The sequence below is a fragment of the Elephas maximus genome, chromosome 7, assembly GCF_024166365.1.
Source record: "Elephas maximus indicus isolate mEleMax1 chromosome 7, mEleMax1 primary haplotype, whole genome shotgun sequence".
Classification (NCBI taxonomy): domain Eukaryota; kingdom Metazoa; phylum Chordata; class Mammalia; order Proboscidea; family Elephantidae; genus Elephas; species Elephas maximus.
The window spans coordinates 56172334-56179249 of record NC_064825.1 but is presented as its reverse complement, the minus strand read 5'-3'; positions in this window follow the sequence as shown (position 1 = coordinate 56179249).

Below are 6916 nucleotides of genomic sequence, written 5' to 3'. Positions count from 1 at the left end.
GTTCTCCTGTTGTTAATCTCTTACTTTATCACATTTGTCACAACTAAAGAACTGACATTGACATATTTATATCCATACTTTATTTAGATTTCACTTGTTTGTTTCCTAATGTCCCTATTCTGTTCTAGGATATACACTTGAGTACTACATTTTATTTAGTTTGCATGTCTCTGTAATATTCTGGCTTGTAACAGTTTCTGAAACATTTCTTGTTTTGATGACCTGGAGAGTTTTGAGGAATTCTAGTTAGGTATTTTTAAAAATCAAGCTCAGCTCCTGTCACGGATTGAATTGTGTCCCCCCAAAATATGTGTATTTGTTTGGCTAGCCCATGATTCCCAGTATTTTGTGATTGTCTATCATCTTCACACCTGATGTGATTTTCCCAGGTGTTGCAAATCTTATCTCTATGATGTTAATGAGGCACGATTAGTGGTAGTTATGTCAATGAGGCAGAGCACAATCTACAAGATTAGATAGTACCTTAAACCAATCTCTTTTGAGGTATAAAAGAGAAAAGTTAGCAGAGAGATATAGGAACTTCATACCACCAAGAAAGAAGCATGGGGAGCATAGTGCATCATTCTCAGAATCACATAATTGTCTCAATCAACATGGAAAAGACATTTGATAAAGTCCAACACCCAGTCCTAATAAAAACTGACAATAAAATAGGAATAGAAGGGAAATTTCTCAACATAATAAAGGGTATCTACACAAAACCAACTGCCAACATCATTCTCAATGGAGAGAGGTAAAAACATTCCCCCTGTGAACAGGAACAAGATAAGGATGCCCTTCATCACCACTCCTATTTAACATTATACTGGAAGTCCTAGCTAGAATAACAAGGCAAGGAAAAGAAAAAAAGGGCATCCAAACTGGGAAGAAAGAAGTAAAACTATCCCTATTAGCAGATGATAGGATTCTATACATAGAGAACCCCAAGATTCAACAAGAAAACTACAGGAATTAATGGAGAGATTCACCAGAATAGCAGGATGTAAGATTAGCATTAAAAAAACCAGCTGGATTCCTACACACCAACACAGAGAACTTCAAAGGAAATCAGGAAAACAGTATCATTCATTTTTAAGAGCCCCTAAAAAGATAAAATACTTAGGGATAAATCTAACCAGGGACATCAAAGACCAATACAAGGAAAACTACAAAACACTACTGCAAGAAACCTACATAAACGGAAAATGTACCATGCTTATGGATAGGAAGACTCAACACTAAAAATTCAATTCTACCCAAAGAAATCTACAGATATAATGCAATTCTGATCCAAATACCAACAACATTCTTTAGCAGGACAGAAAAGCTAATCGTCAAATTTATGTGGACAGGAAAGAGGCCCCAGATAAACAAAGTATTATTGAAAAAAAAAAAGAACAAAGTAGGAGGCCTCATATTACCTAATCTCAGAACCTATTATACAGCCACAGTAGTCAATGCACTTATTCTCAGCAGATGAGCTTATACCTCACAGGAAAAATTAACATCACCAGGCAAAAATCTCTCTCAATGTTACCCTAATCTATGGTCATGTCTATGTATATATACTCATTGAGCTAAGATATTTTACATACTTTTCCTTTTTTTTTGGTTTTAAAATCAACTCTTTTATCCTTTTATCTATAAACGTGGTCACATCAAAATTCTCATCTTTCCCTTGTGCTTTAACTTTGGCCCTTTCCATTATTTTATCCCTTTTCACAATAAACTTCATTATTCCCCAATTTAAATATGTTTACCCAGTAGAAAATAAACGTATAGATTATGTGAAGAGAAAATTCATAGAGAAGTGAATGCAACTGTACAAATAAAATAGATCTTGGCCTCCCTTGTAATCAGAATATTGAAAATTAAAACTAAAATAATACAAAATGGATACTAAATGATTAGCCAACAGAATAACAAGATTGATGATAACAAGCGTTAATGAGGTTTAGAATAAATGCTGAGTCTTATGCACAAATGATAAGATTTCGAATTGGTCCAAATTTAGAGGAAGATTGTGCAGTAACTGATGTTATTAAAAATAGTATTTTTTGCAGAGGAGTTAACTACTTGCCACAGTAAAAATAGTTTTCACAAATACATATGGAAGTATGTACAGTGATTTTAATTGCAAAATTTCCTGTAATAGAGGAATAATTGAAGCACTCAAAATGTCCCTCAAAAAAGGAACACTTAAAAAAAATGGTATATTCTTATGTGGAGTACTCAGCAGCAATTAAAATAAATAAGGTAAATTTATATAAACTGATATATAAAACAGCCAAATTAAAAAAAGAGTATAGAAATAAATTTTACTATCAATATTAAAATATGTGCACAAAAATTATATCAATATTCAATATAAACACATTTATGTTGTGAATTCTATAAATACACACACATACACAAAATTCTAAAAAATTATGCAGCTACCTTAGAGGAGTCTGAAATAGGTGATGGATAGGAAGGCATACAGACAGAGTTTTTTAGCTTTATCACTTTAGTCTGAATAATTTGAATAGTGTCAATGTATTCATTGCCTAGATAATTCATGTTAATAGCTAATGCAGAAGAATTTGTAATGGCATTCATCAGCAAAAATACAAACCAAGAAATAACTAATGAGATGTGGTGTTCTTTGTCTTATAAAATATTAAGGAATGGGTCTAACACTTTGAAATACCTCCTTCCATATTCTCTGCATGAAGAACTGTTAAACTACTTAATCTATGAAAGCAGTGATGTTGTCTTATTGTTCTTTATGGTATTTCATCACACATAAACATCCTCAGTGGCTTTTTGGGCAGAACTGAAGATTTTACCTGTATATCAGCTTCTCTCAAATTATTTTTCTAGCTGCCTGAAGCATCACTTACACCCCTCCTCAGTGTCCCTATGGTATGTGCGCTTACCTGTCCTCTGTCTTTTGTCATATTGTGTTGTATGTTTTTGCATATTTCTCTTTTATTATATCGCAAATTTCTACTGGCAGATACCACATCTTATATATTTTCCTGTTGTTCCAATGATTGAATTAAGAAAGAGAAGGAAAAAAAAAGATAACAGGGTGTTATTATTTTTCTAGCAAATAACATGAATATAAATTTAAGACAATCAATGACATCGGTATATCTTAATTACTACCCAGAACCCAGTGCAGTCGAGTCGATTATAATCTTACTCACTCTAATCTCCAAAACTGTACTACATTAACGACTTCCTGATTATATTAAAATTTCCAGATATACCCAAGGATCAGTAGCCAAAACAGGTGAACTCTGTCAGCATTCTGGTCCTTATCTGACTCCAGGATGAAGAAAAAGAGGGAATGGGCAGGAAGAAACTTACATCTCCTTTTGGGGAAGAACAAAATAAATGGTATATAAAATTGTCTAGCTGCATCCTACATCCCCAATCTATCTGTTTAAAAATGAAATAAAATAAATCAACATAAATTAAGCAACCATTATGTACTTTATCAGTTGCATTGTAGGGATTATCTCACTTAATCCTTAAGGAAGTTTGGGGGTAGATAATCATCCCTTCAAATCAAATAAGAAAGCGAGATAAGGATGCTCAATTTTTTTCCCAAAGAACATTATTTTGAATTTATGGTGATTTTTAATTAGAACACAAGTCTAATTCTAACATCTGTGATCATCACTTACAGATGTGTACCTCACAGGGTTTTGTAATTGTAAAATGAGATAATGCATTGAGGTCTGCTTTGAGCAGCATGAAACATTGCTCAAATATCAGAGATTTCTAAGATTCACCTATAATATAGGGCTAATGCACCTACTCTCCCATCATTTCCTTCATCAGCTTTCCTTTGCTATACTGAGCTGAACAGAGAAGCCCAAGCACAAATTTCTTCTCAAGAAATTGCAGCTCAGACCCAAACTCTAACATAGTAGATGCGCCTGCAGCCCTAACATAGAGGTAGTCCTTTCAGGGACTCCATACCAAGAATTCACTGTCTTCAGAAACTTTTGACAAACCTGTTTATTCTGAGCCTGTCTGCTCTGAGAAGAGCCCTAAAACTTTCCTGCCTGACCACTGCCCATCTAGCCCCTGACACAAATGAGAGAGATGATGCATTGCCTGACCTCACCGGGGCTTCTTTGGGATCAGGATGAGCACCACTTTCTCTGAGGGCAGCTGCAGCTCTCTCATGACTTACAGCTTCTCCAAATGAACTCATTTATGGTCATGCTTCCAGATGCCTAGGTCTTCCATGGACATGGAGCAGAGATGATTTCCCTATTTTGTCAGGGAAAGAGGTCATCGGGAGTTGAAGACCTGAGTTTAGAACTAAATTTCTAAATCCTTAGAACTGACTCCTTCATAACAGGAAAACCCAGGAAGAGTGATGGAGAGGAGCAAGAGGGTTGAGTTCTTAAAAATATTGTATGTATTTATGTAAAAATAAAAATAAATGTTTTCTCTTCACTTGCTATTAAATGAAACAAATATTGAAATTTCTTTTTGTTTAGTTTCATGATTTTCTTAATCATATGGTTTTGAACATTTAAATTGTATTAGACTGTACATTTCTATACATAAAAAAATTTTTTTAATTCCTATTTAATCCTGTGATATATACTGTACTCCTATAACTCATTAGAATAATCCTCATAAAAATTATTTAATTGTATAAGGAGTATTAAGTGAATAAAAATGGGATTTTGATGAGAACTGCATTACATCTAAATATTAATGTGGGAAATTTGACACCTTTGAACATGTAATCTTCTCAGTTATCTAGTTTCATTGATTGCTTTTACATGTATTTAGACTTCTTTCAGATGTCGGAAACAATCTTTTGAGGCACTTTTGTATCAGTCCCACCAATTCTGGTAATAGTACAGCTTGGAATTTTCTAATTTTATTTTATACTTAACTATTTTCTTTACATATTTACTAAATAAGTATCTTGTATAACTTGCTTCTGCATATATATTTTGATATACACATATTCACTTATTAATTTTGCATTGAACAATTCTAATAGAGGCTAGATAATGCTTTCTATTTATATCTTTGTACTTTGTTTTTATCAAACACATAGCAAATCTCTTACTTATCAAAGATGAATTCTTCTAAGAACTCTTGAATATACGTTTGAAGCCCCCTTAATTTTCCTGCTCTTCCACATACTCTTTTATTTATTCTACACATATTATTGAGTGATGACTTTTCTAGCCCCACTTGTCTGTCAGTTTGTCCTATGGTGGGGACTTGAGTGTTGTGTTGCTGGAAGCTATGCCACCAGCATTCAGATGCCAGCAGGGTCACCCATGGTGGACAGGTTTAGCTGAGCTTCCAGATTAAGACAGGCTAGAAAGAAGGACCAAACAGTCTACTTCTGAAAAGAATTAGCCAGTGAAAACCTTATGAATAGCAGAGGAACATTGTCTAATATAGTGGCAGAAAATAAGCCTCCCAGGTTAGAAGACACTCAAAAAACAATTGGGGAAGAGCTGCCTCCTCAAAGTAGAATTAAACTTCATGACGTGGATGAAGCCAAGCTTTCAGGACCTTCATTTGCTTATGTGGCACGGCTCAAAATAAAAAGAAACAGCTGCAAACACCAATTAATAATCAGAATGTGGAGTGTACGAAGTATGAATCTAGGAAAATTGGAAATTGTCAAAAACAAAAGTGAATGCATAAAGATCTATATCCTAGGCATTGGTGAGTTGAAATGGACTGATATTGGCCATTTTGAATCTGAAAATCATGTGGCCTACTATGCCGGGAGTGACAAGTTGAGGAGGAATGGCATTACATTCTTTCTCAAAAAGAACATTTCAAGATATATCCTGACGTACTACACTGTCAGTGATAGGATAATATCCATACACCTACAAGGAAGACCAGTTAATACGACTATTATTCAAATTTCCATGGTCACTAAGGCCAAGGATGAAGAAATTGAATATATTTATCAACTTCTGCAGTCTGAAATTAATTGAATGTGCAATCAGGATGCACTGATAATTACTGGTGATTGGAATGTGATAGTTGGAAACAAAGAAGAAGGATCAATTGTTGGAAAATATGGCTTTGGTGATAGAAATGATGCCACGGATCGCATGACAGAATTTTGCAAGACTAGTGACTTCCTCGTTGCAAATACCTTTTTTCACCAACAAAAATGGCAAGAATACACTTGGCTTTTGCCAGATGGAGTACACAGGAATCAAATCCAGTACATCTGTGGAAAAAGACGATAGAAAAGCTCAATATCATCAGTCAGAACAAGGCCAGAGGCTGACTGCAAAACAGACGATCAATTGCTCATATGCAATGTCAAGTTGAAACTGAAGAAAATTAGAGCAAGTCAATAACAGCCAAAGCACGACCTTGAGTATATTCCACCTGAATTTAGAGACCATCTCAAGAATAGATTTGACGAGTTGAACGCTAATGACCGAAGACCAGACAAGTTGTAGAATGACATCAAGGACATCATACATGAAGAAAGAAAGAGGTCATTAAAAAGAAAGGAAAGAAAGAAAAGACCAAAATGGGGGTCAGAAGAGACTCTGAAACTTGCTCTTGAATGCCAAGCAGCTAAAGCAAAAGGAAGAAATGATGAAGTAAAAGAACTGAACAGGTTTCAAAGGGAGGTTTGAGAAGACAAGGTTTTATGATGACATGTACAAAGAGCTGGAGATGGAAAACCGAAAGGGGAGAACATGCTCATCATTTCTCAAGTTGAAAGAACTGAAGAAAAATTTTGAGCCTCGAGTTGCAATAACGAAGGATTCCATGGAGAAAATATTAAATGGTGCAGGAAACATCAAAAGGAGATGGAAGGAATACACAGTCATTGTACCAAAAAGAATTAGTCAATGTTTAACCATTTCAAGAGACAGCATATAATCATGAACTGATGGTACTG